Source organism: Astatotilapia calliptera, chromosome 5, assembly GCF_964374335.1.
Source record: "Astatotilapia calliptera chromosome 5, fAstCal68.1, whole genome shotgun sequence".
Taxonomy (NCBI): domain Eukaryota; kingdom Metazoa; phylum Chordata; class Actinopteri; order Cichliformes; family Cichlidae; genus Astatotilapia; species Astatotilapia calliptera.
Genome location: NC_137426.1, coordinates 32,389,614 through 32,401,490, shown reverse-complemented (window position 1 = coordinate 32,401,490; position 11,877 = coordinate 32,389,614). Strand labels below are relative to the sequence as shown.

Here is an 11,877-nt window from a genome sequence, read left to right as displayed (position 1 = left end):
TCGTTACTATTAGCATTTATTTTGTCCCATCCTTTATTGGATCATTGAGGGAATATGCTTGAAACTACTTATGTGGCAGTTCTTTGCACATTATGCTCACTACATCAATTCTTATATCCCTACTATCCCCCTATTCTAATGACTGTTTTCCTGTCTGCGTTGTTATTTAAGTCTTCCATGTCCTTGACCTGATTATATCTCATTCAGCTGCTGTCCTGTTTTGTTCATAATAATAATAATAAAAACAAAACAAACAACCCCAGCTGAGTGATGACTACCTTGGTGGCCATGTGGAAGTCTGTAATATATATAAATATTTATTTATTGTGAAGCATGTTTAAGGGTTAGAAAATTAGATTTAGCGTGTGGAGGTGCCCCACTTACCTATGAAGCATGTTTTGGCTAATACTGTACACTGAAAGTCAGAGGTACAGGAAATTGTGACATGGGCTGTATCAAAGCTAGATTACCATCTTCTATTAGATTTACCACATTTCTTTGTGCTAATTTAATAGAAAACATGTTAGGATATATGATATGACTGATATGATAAGGGCATCTAGCTTTCAGGTTCAAGTTCCTAGACAAATCAAATTAACACGCCAGTTGTATTTTAACATACGAAAACCATACACACTGAGCATGTGAGGGATTTAAAGTCATGTGAGAGAGAGGACTTCCCATCCAGTGTTGGAAAAAACATTTACTGTACATCAGGAAACTGACCCTCGTTGAAACCTTAGGTACTCGCTGCAGTCCTCGTTGCCATGTTAGCTGATATTCTGTCGCGTCTCACATATTCTTGAAAGCCACAACACTTGAACCTCTGGTGTGTTCCTACTTTATGCTGGTACAGCAGTTAAAGAATATATATGCACTTGTAATAGGAATAACCATAAATTAATGAGAAAAGAAGTTTAAAAAAAGAAGAAGAAGAAAGATTTGTGTCTGCAGAATCACAATGCATCCTGACACATTTGGTGAAAGAGGATTTCTTTTAGAAGTCTAGTGGAAGTGTGCTCTTGGTTTCACAGTCTGTCCTTGTCCGGCAGCCCCTTCCTGTGTTTCACCGGCCCAGGAAACACAAAGAGAATAGGCAAAGATAGGAGGGTTCCTGGAGACTTGATGCTGCCCATTGATGTTTGAACCAAGTTTTTCAGCCATTTCTGTAGAAGGAAAGTTTTGAGTGTGAAAGTGCACCTACATCATGGCACTGCACTAGCATGAACAAAGAGACTGAGGTATGAGACTTACTGCAGAGATGTTGCTCTGGAGCAATATAAGCATCTCACCGTGCCCTTGCCGTGGGTCTCCTAATTTCCTTTTGATGTAAACAGAATTATTAGCCTCCTATGTTACAAACCCACAGGGTAAAAGGAGAGCTATAATGAACAATGCACATATAGCAAAGTCACACTGAAATGGAAAACACATGCACCTCAGGATCATTAGAAGTGTATTATCCCAACAGAATATCATCAGCCAGCGATTCCCTTTAACAGCAGCACTCGACGTTCCTCAGACTTTGCTCACACAGCAACTTATCATGGTTGTGTGCACATATCAATGTGTCAAGCCCTTTGTCCTTGAGTTGCAACATGGAAGTAATTTGCAGTTGGTGAGGGGTGTGCGGCGGGAGCTGCAAACGCACCAATTATACTGACATTCGCTTTTCTGCTCACTTGTCTTTCACAACACACAAGGGCTAGTGCTCCAATGTGCAATGAAAGGAAGTGCACAAGTGAAATCCCTCGATCCCTGAGAGAGCAGAGGCAATAATTACGGGCCAGCACATTTGATTTATGGTAAAGCTACATTCCTTTAGCATGGTTATAAAATACTCCCAAGACCTGCCTGAGTGTGATACAGAGAGCATCAACATGTCACATGTTTACTTTGTGGTGCAATGAATTTCTGGCTTGATATGAGAAAATCCAGCAGTGAAAAAAAAAAACTTGTCTTATCCTTTTTTTAGTCGATTCAGTGAATTATTGCAACCTTCTGCCATTGTTCAAACTGAAAACAAGTAAAAGGGGACATTTTGACACAGACAGTCTGATGACATTATAGACGAGAAGGAAAACGACTGGAGACAAACCTGATATTCCCCTGAAATCTGTGATTGAGTCCTTTCTTGGGATATGCCGATGGCTCAGCTACTCACAAGCTTTAAATATCAGCCAGTCAATATAGTGTTGAAATAATGAAATAAACCAGCAACAGAATATGTATTAACACGAAGCACAGCAATGTCATTTTGAAAATATGATCCTGACAGCGCTGATGCCTGACTCAGTCAAATTTGAGATCACCATAAAAATCCTTTTACCGCAGATCAATGCCGAGCCATAAGGTCACATCATTTCTCTTTTAGAGCTTTGTGCTTGGTAGCTTAGTGCCTCCCTAACTAAGCTTGAATACATAGTGTTTCAGCGTACAGCCTACACACTATCAGTAAATGGCATTTATAAAACCAGCGTTTGTAGAAACTGTGGTTTATGAGGGTTAACAGGCTGTTATGGGTAATGCATACTGTAATCATGTAAAGGTTGCAAAAGACATTATCTATCATGTATCCTCGGTGTTCTGGTGCCGCAGCCACAGCTGCTTCAAGATTTGGGCAAAGAGCTTACAGATTTAATGTGATTCACGCTAAATATTACAACTTTAATGCACAGAATAAAAGCTCAGACCTTGTTTTCTATCATTAAGAATGTGTACTAGGCTCCATTACAAGTAGTGCACTTTTTAAATAAAAAGGAACATGTCTGATTGCTATATTTCCCTCATGTCTGAGCACATGCTTGATTTTAAAGCGTGAAAGCTCCAGAGAGCATGTGTTACATATGTGATATAAAAAGGTTTCTCCTGGTTGAGCCCTGTGATCACATTGTAGACTACAGCAGTGGAATATCCATTTATTATGACAAAAATGATCTTTTTTAAAATCAAAAAACATTAAAAACAATAACAATATACATTTTATTAAAACTGGCAACTTTATTTGTCATTAGGCCATTAATTTAGTTCTTTTTAACTATTCTTTTTATTTTCGTCTATCTACCTACCTATCTATCTATCTGACATGCAGGTTGGTGGTTTATAGAGCAAAAGTACTCAAAAAAGTATTAAATATCATTTTTACACATATCAGAAATGGTTGAAAAATTTATATTTAAACATTTCTACAACCTACACCAAAGTTTAAACCCAGATTTTATATTTCAAATGACAACTTTACTGTCACCTTTATGCATAAAACATATAATTAACTTTCTTGCTTTGACAACAACATGCTGTTATCAAGAGAAAACCATCAAAAGTTGTGATTTTTAAACACGACATATTTCTTTGATGATGAAATACTTTTGTCTTAGTAATGAGAATACAATAACATGAAAGTACTGTACTCTCTTTTTCATGATTAGGGGAAAGATCCTGATCTGAAAAGATTTCCTTCTTCTTTTTTTTTTTTGAGGTTTTATGACAATATCTTTTAGAAGAAAATGACAGGGATTAAAAGGGAGTGTCACTGCTGTGTCTTCTGTTATCACAAAAGGCATATTCTGTGTTTACATCTACAGAGTTTTAAACATTGCATTACAAAGTGTCCTAGAAGATTAATAAATCTGTGGTCACCGTAGGGGCTTGAGCCATTCCTAAGGAACAACAAAGAGGCATCCACAGTCATAGTGCACTGATATGAATCCTGTTGGCTCCACAACTAAAGCTACTGTAATTAGGCTCTCATGCTGACTTACTATGATGTAATGAAATACGTAAGTTTCTGGCAAAGCTCATGAGAGGTTGTTAAGTTTCGCTTTTGTTTGTTTTACTGCCAGAACAAACAGTTCTGTCACTTTCTCCCTATTTATTCTCAAATCAAGGCTTCATATTATAGATGAAAAATTCTCTGCTACCTATTAACTTTTGTAATGTGTCACGTTTACAGAGAATAATAACAGCTGCCATCCTTTTCAGCAGAACTATTTCAGCTCCGCATCTTGAGACAGTGTCTGTCCTAGATTGAGGCTCCAAGGATACTGAGATGCATTAAATGTCCTATGTAAGGCTACCATGTATGCTGTGAAGTCAGGCAAATGTTCCATAAATGAATGTTATGTCATAATCTAGCCCTGATTATTGTCTCATTTTTATTACCAACATCAAATGGAAGGTCCTTAGAACAGGTTTCCCTAGACCTATTCTTTTCACAAGATGAATCTATTGTGCAATTTTTCACTCAGCTCGCCCACTGATGGCCTCCCCACCAATGAACTCAATCTTTTCTATGTGCCTGCCTTCAGTGCTCTCTATCCTGATAAAGTCTGGATGACATCTTAATAAAGGCTGGATGACCTTTCCCTGGCAGTGCAGAATGTATCATCTGGGCTCCACACACCTGACCACACAGTGCTTTGGTCCAGTGCCTATGTCATAATGTGCAAGGTGTTTCTGTCTCTAATTAGGCAGGAAAACAATTGGACTGTTTTGACATAGGCATACAGAACGAATAGATATATAAAATTACAATTCCTTCTATGATTAGTATCTGCCACGCCCAAGATCAAAGGGAGTTTTCTGTAATCTGGTTAGGTGCATATGTCTGTGTGTGTTTAAATGTGAAGCTTCTGTTAAAATATGGATGTGGTTTATTCATACACTTTGTATTTGTAGATCTCAAGAGTGAAGCCCCATTATGAAAATGGGTATACCCCAACCAGTTGTGAGTGGATCCAGTGGAGGTGAAATCCAGTCCTAATACCCAGTCTTGAAGGCCTTGAGAGCAGTCAAGCGACTCCATGGTAACCACTGGTTGCTAGGCAAAAATGTGTTGGTGAGTGATTGCGGGAGGTTGCTGAGTGTCAACTAGGTAAAATCGGTCACAAACAGATTGCTGCACCAAAAACCTTCTTTTAAATGTTTGCTTACTAGCAGATTGTGGTGGTTGCCCATAATCTTCTATGGAAACTAGAGACTTGTCTGCAAACACTTGGCAACACTTGGCAACTGAGTGATCATGAAAGAGTTTGATGCAAACCAGAAACAAACACTATTCACCATCAACACAACTTATTTAGAAGGCAAACTTTCACTAATTCCAATCAACAACTTCCTGCAACCAGTCTAATGCCTATTGGTGGACAATTTTCTCGTTGTAGAGAGACACCGGAGTGCATAGAAGTCCATGATGAAACAACCCTTTAGCTTACCTGATCTAGGACCACAGAAACAATTCCCTGACATTTTTTTCAATCTTATTATTGGTTTCAAGTCTTAACTAATCTAACCTTTTATGATCATTAAAAAAAATAAGGGTTCCGATTAGAGGCAAAAAGGATGAGCAGGGTTTTGCTGTTATGTCTATTTCAAAAAGCGAAATGCTGCTGCTGAAATGTGCAAGTAGAAACCAAAATTTTAAAACTGTTAATTTAAAGACTTAGAACATTTAGTTTAGTCTAAAATATTTGTTTTTGTTAGTAATTTCATAACAGAATTCATTTTCTTCTGTGTGCTTTTATCACTGGAGTAAAGTTGAAAGCTCATTCTTAACCTTGGAAAGAAAAAAAAGCTACAAGCTTTTACACTTAATTTTGAACTCTTCTGGCCATACACTTAATGGACCTTGGAGCAAATTTACATTTTAAATGTCTCTTTATTAGTCAACAAAAGGCTTGACATTTGCTTTACATTTTTGATGTCTAATTTTTAAAGCAAATGCTCTTTGCTGTGACATTGTCAATTTTTTTTCTCAAATAAAAGTTACAATCAGTACTTACTGAGGTCAACACAGCAGCTAGAAGTCAATGCAAAACAACCAGACAGTGAATGTGCCACATCTTTATACAAATCATGAAAAGCAAAAGCTATTTAACACTCAGTGCATACTGTTTTGAATCTGTTCTGCTGTTTTTTCTTATTTTCTTTCTTTTTTTTTTTTTACATCATGACTAATAGACTTAATAAAGTAACATGGTAAATATTCACCTTTTGAATCACTAAAAACCCAAGTTTTAAATGCAAAGAAAAGCCATATGATGTAGAAGATCTAATTGTAATGGATAAATACCATTTACATTCACACATGATTAAACATTTGTAAAATCAAGTTCAGATTCAGACTGGCGTGAGGTTATTGTTAAAGTTTCAGTGATGGAATTGTTGAATTCGTACCACTGCCTCATTTGTTGTTTGTATATTATCCACCGTAATTAAAAGGACAAAAACTATTCTTGCTTTTATTATTGGAGCTGTTACTTTTATTTCTTTTGTCATGAAAATTGCCCGCACTCAAATTCATGTTGAAAGGTCCAGCGCAATCAGGCAATATACAGCCCGATATTATTGTTGTCTGACAAAGCGCAGTAACAAAACAACCCTGCTTATCATTTCTAAAACGATTTATTAATTTCCCGTTTTAATGTACAAGTGAACAACAGCATCACTGTCTCGCCTTTTTCAGATGAACAAAGGCCAGGCAATTAACCAAACTGGTCAGGTTTAAAATGATTCGCTCCCCTAGCATCTGCAGGATCAACACCCGTCACGCCAAACATGCATAAATGGCAATAATTATTATATTTGAAAGTGTTTGTGGAGATTGCAGTTGATTATTTTTTCCAGACTAAGCATTTCTCCAAAGTTTCAATTCCAGAAATCTTTGCTTGAAAAAAGATAGTTCGGTTAAAAGTTTACATACAGTCAGAGTCTTTTTTCATGGACTGAATGCACAATATTTATTTTATTAAATAACTAAAAAGTGGTTCTATGGTGAAGTGGTTCTTGTAAATAAGTTAGTAGCTGAAAGAAATTCCTAAAAGTAGCACAACTGCTGCTAATCATCAATGTGTCATCAATGTGGGGAGCATTTTAAAGCAATTTCTAAACATTCTGAAGTCCTTCATTCTGCAGTGAGAATGACTATTCGTAAGTGGAAAACATTGAAGACAGTAGCCAGAAGTGGAAACAAATTCTGTCATGAACTGGCTGTGTGGAGGCAGATGAGGACCTAAACGCAAAACTCACGGAGACAGGAACTGAACTCAAAATCACTGCTTTATTGCACGCCTTACAACGAAACACAACTAAACTGGGAATACTAACAGAAGACCGAGGGAGCACAGAAAGACACACAGGTTCGGGGAGGCGACATTGACGACGTGACACTGAACTGAGGGAGACATGCACATAAATACACAGAGGGTTAACGAGGGAAGTGGGAGCACACGGGGAACACAGCTGACACAGGTAATTGTAACGAGACACGGCAGGAGAAACACGACACTGACGGGAGACTGTCAAAGTAAAACAGGAAGTACAGAGGTGCAGACAGGAGGAGAGAGAGAGACAGGAGAGCACGGGGAGAGCACAGGCATAGCGGGCTGGGGAAAGATGGAATAAAACACAAGGAGGGGAGACGAGGGTTCACAGATACAGAGGGGCACACAGAGGGTAACCAAATAAGGAACATCCCTAACAGGAACCACAGCATAAATAAGGAACAAAATACAAAAATACAAGAAAACTAAGAACGCTGGGCCAACAACGGCCCAGGAGCATGACAAATTCACCCCAAAGTCCGACCATGCAATGCTCAGAGAAAGTGTAAACATGACTCTACAGGCCTTTGTTAGCATGTTAAATATTAAAGTTCATGTTATTAGAAAAGAAAAACTGAATAATAAATAGCTTGTTTGGAATGATTCCCAGGAAGAAAGTATCTTCTCTTGAAGAAGAACATGGTAGCCTGACTTTAGTTTGCAAAGTTGGAGCTGAACAACATACGAGACTTCTGTAATAATATCCTTTGGATAGATGAGACCAAAGTGGACATATCTTGATGATATGGTGTCTTTGGTTTTTGTCAAAGGTGGAGCCAAACACCTCATAAAAATCACCAAGCACTGTGTGGAACTTGTCTCTCAGCCATAGGATTTAGGCATCTTGCTGTTGTTGACTTGACCATGAAATCCTTTGTATACTAAGGTATTCTAGAGTAAATTGTGAGGCCATCTGTCAGACAGCTGAAGCTCTACCATCATGCAACAAGCTAGTGATCCAAAGTACAGCAGGAAATCTGAAATAGCTCAATCAAAGTCCGGACCTCAACCTGATTGAAATGCTGTGGCAGGACCTTAAAGAGGTCTGTGAATAAATGTTGTAAAGAAGAGTAGACCAGATTTTTCCTGAGTCATACAAAAAACAATTACTTTAAGTTATTGCTGCTAAACGTGGTTTTACAAACCTTTGAAACATCTTCTTTTGCACACTCATTTGTGATTCTATTTAAGTAATTTTAAAGCTGGTGAATTTTTATGATGTCCTCATATGTAAAACTTTAAAAATCAAACAGGGTGTACTGTGTTTTTACCCCTGACTATATAAATTAATATTAATGTAGACTAATAGATTAATAATCTGGTGGAGCTGAATATTTGAATTTTACATTTAAGGTACTGTAGGACCTCTTCACCTTCATTTAGTGATCATGAATGACTACAGCTGATAGCTTCTCTGAGCCAACATGACCAGCACACAGTAAAATGAAAAGTGTCCAGAGGGCTCAGGAGAGATTTGAGAATGAGATCACAGATTTACACAAGACTCAATCTCGGAGTATTTCTAGAGAAATGCATATTTCAATATAATCAGCTCAAACAACTGTGTAAGTTATTGCAGAGTGAAGTCGCCTTTTCAAAAATACCCAAGCTGTCACCAGCAGATGAAAGACAGATGATGTTCAGATGGCCAAAAACAACAAAGAAACCACCCAGACACAGACCTGCTATGAACTGGAAGCTGCTGTAACATTGGTGTCACTGACTACTCTCAAAAGGTGGCCAACATGAGAAAGATAAGTTTGCTAAGAAGTCTTTGAGCTTGACTAAAATTGGCAGTTGACCTCTTCAAAAAATGCACATGTCAGACGAGACAAACATTTTGTTTCTTGGTTACACTAAACACAGTTATGTTGGAGGAGCAAATGTGAGGCAAAGGTGAGCTATCCATAACTCAAATTTTCAGTTATGTATATAAAAATGTTTGCTACGGGGTAACAAGGAAATATCATCTTTCACAGAGCTTCCTGATTAGCAGAGCTAACTCTCTTCTCTGAAAAAAACTTTCTTGGAGTTCTCAGTTGACTACACTGGCTCCGGGGGCGTTTTGATCCATTTTGCTTCAGCACCCCCAAAATGAATCAAAGCACCCCAAAAGATTTCTTACTTTTCTGACAATATTTGCTGTTTGTGTGACACACTACTAAAAATATAAAAAGCACACAGTACTTGGTTGAGACGTAACATTTTAACAACAAAAGTATAGATATCCCCCCCTCCCAAAATGGTTTGTTCCAGCTCGGCTCTCCCCTACTCTGGCTCTAGTGCTCTTGCTGCCAGAGCGATGGTGGCTCAGCCGAGCGGAGGTGTAAGTGCTCTGCTTAAAACAGGACATATTAGCTGCATTTAACCTTCAGTTACTCTTTATATAGTTAGGTAGGAGTCAGACCATGTTTCTATTTAACTGAAAAGCATTACACCAGGTAACCTGCAGTGTTAAACATGTGTTTTCCGACGATATTTGCTACCCTACAATCCATCCTGCTCTGTAGTAAAATCAGCGACATCTGACCGGCCTGTTGCTCCCATTGAAATTTATACAGCCTATTTAAAATCTAAAACTTAAAATTGTTTTAGCCTACTGTTGTTGCCTGTCCTGTTTGAAATGGAATGAGAGAAGCTGCTTATTTTGTCATATGTGCCGATATTAAAACCAGGAGCCACATTCAGGTAAAAGTGTAAGAACAAATGATCCGTCAATCAAGAATAATGTTGGATCAGTGTTTCAGTATTTATATATTTTATTAGATGTACATGTGGTTTGGTTATTTGCCTTTTGGTTGAAAGTACACTGAGAGAGGACTTTTTTATTAGTGATCTTAATAATATATTTTTTTCATATTAATGTAATTTTTTAAATCTAATTGAATACAATCTATTTGTGTATGATTGTCAGTCCAAAGAGGGAGAGAGAGGAAAGAGGGGGACGTGAGGAGAAAGTACAAGGTCAGGAAGAACCAGGTAAGAAAACAGACAGGGAACAGTGACAGGCACAACAGAAACGGTTAAACTGCTTGAGAGAGTTGACCACCAAAAGTGATAGACAGATTTGCCAACCTCAAGGTGAGGCCACATAAGTTAAAATAAAAGAAAAAAATCTGCAGAGCCATAGTAGTATCTGCAGTAAAGATCTTTTCATATATTGTATACATTGTACCATAGGCAAAGTTGCCTCCATTTTTATAATTTTTTAATCAATATTTTGTACATTTGTACATTTCAAGGACTCTATTTTTGGAGTGTATTTTTATATATCTGTATTGTATTATACATACACATTAAAAGTGAACCTCTGTCCAAAAAATGCACTCAGTTTACTTCTCATTTACTACGAGCATCATTTTCCCCCAGTAATTAAGGTTAGGGTATGTATTTTTTTTTATTCCAATCCATTCTTCATTTTCAGCATTTAAATAACCTTTATCTGATTTGATGGTTTTGTTAAAGACTTTAAAAAAACGTTTTGCTTTTCTTTTACAAATGTGGGGATTCAATTGTGTTAAAATGTAGAAAACAGTGATGTCATGTTTTGTGACGAGGACCCAGGCACAGAGAGACTTGATGAATTTAAGAATCTTATCATTTAATAAAGAAATTTACAGACTTGCACAGAGATGGTAAAATTATGATGACTGATAACGGAGATGAAGACAACAGAAGACGAGGACAGAGAGGAACAGGGGTTTAAATGCACCAAGGAGACAGTCAGAGAGCACTCAGGACAACTGGAGACATTTAAGGATGCCTGGACTGACAGAGACAGGGAAGAAGTCTCATCGTGATGAGTAAAGTTTATCTTGCCTGGCTGGGCAGCTCTCTGGGTGCTCAGCAACCCCAAAGCTCTGATCCTAGAATCGCCCCTGACTGGCTCCATATTTCAATTTAGTCTGTGGATATGTTGGACAATCAACACTGCATGGCCTTGTTTAAAAAGGCCAAATTCAAATGGGAGATGCTGTTGGTGACTCATTTGCCTTTTTAATAGAAGCAAAGCCTTAAACTAGCTGACTAAACTAAAAGACGGAAACCCCTCAGAAATCATTTAAAACTGAGCACACTATAAATGGGTGAAGCTAAGCATTGTAGCCAAACAAATATTTAATGTATTATTAATTAGCGATGTGAAACTTTTTTGTCACATTCCTCGCTGGTCAAATCATTTTTTAAATGTCAGTGAAATTTAGACTGCATAAAACATTGCAAACACAAACAATGTGGGATTAGCTTAGTTTAGCAGAATTTGGCTAACCTTAGCAGTGACAGCAGCAGTAGCATTGTTTCCATGCTAGCATCCACACACTAGTGCGGAACACTACAGCTAGCTTTGGTTGCTCCATTATAATCCAGCCTTTTCTGACAAAGTCAAGATTCAGCTGCTCTCATTCTCTATCTGTCTTGTTTAAATATAGAAGTGCTGCACAACAGTGCTAGTTTGCTCGGCTGTCAGCTGTTTACTCCCCACTCGTTTACAATTTCCATTCACAGAGGACGAGAGGATGAGGGTACAGCTCTCTGTCAGTGGTATTGTAACATCTTTGGATCAGTAACTCATAGTGCACATTAATAAAATGCAAATAATAGTTTTAACCGATTAGCAAGTGCAGGCAACATTAATGTGTAGTGAAATAGTCATGCACTGCTTAATTAAAATGTGTAGGATGTATTAACACATCAAACAACATTCAGTCATAACCAAAAGCTTTAGGCCATTCTATGCATCATTAATGCACTCTGGGACAGATTTCCTTAGACACATGCA

General features: G+C 37.7%; 1 long non-coding RNA gene across 1 annotated transcript; it reads right to left on the bottom strand.

Annotated features, from left to right (window-relative positions):
• Positions 1–291: 291 nt before the first annotated feature.
• On the bottom strand, positions 292–1,561 carry LOC145428794 (uncharacterized). Its single transcript, XR_013909116.1, has 3 exons — positions 1,439–1,561; positions 1,255–1,321; positions 292–1,166 (listed from the first exon to the last, which is right to left on the bottom strand). It is a non-coding gene; the product is annotated as an uncharacterized LOC145428794 (long non-coding RNA).
• Positions 1,562–11,877: the final 10,316 nt, after the last annotated feature.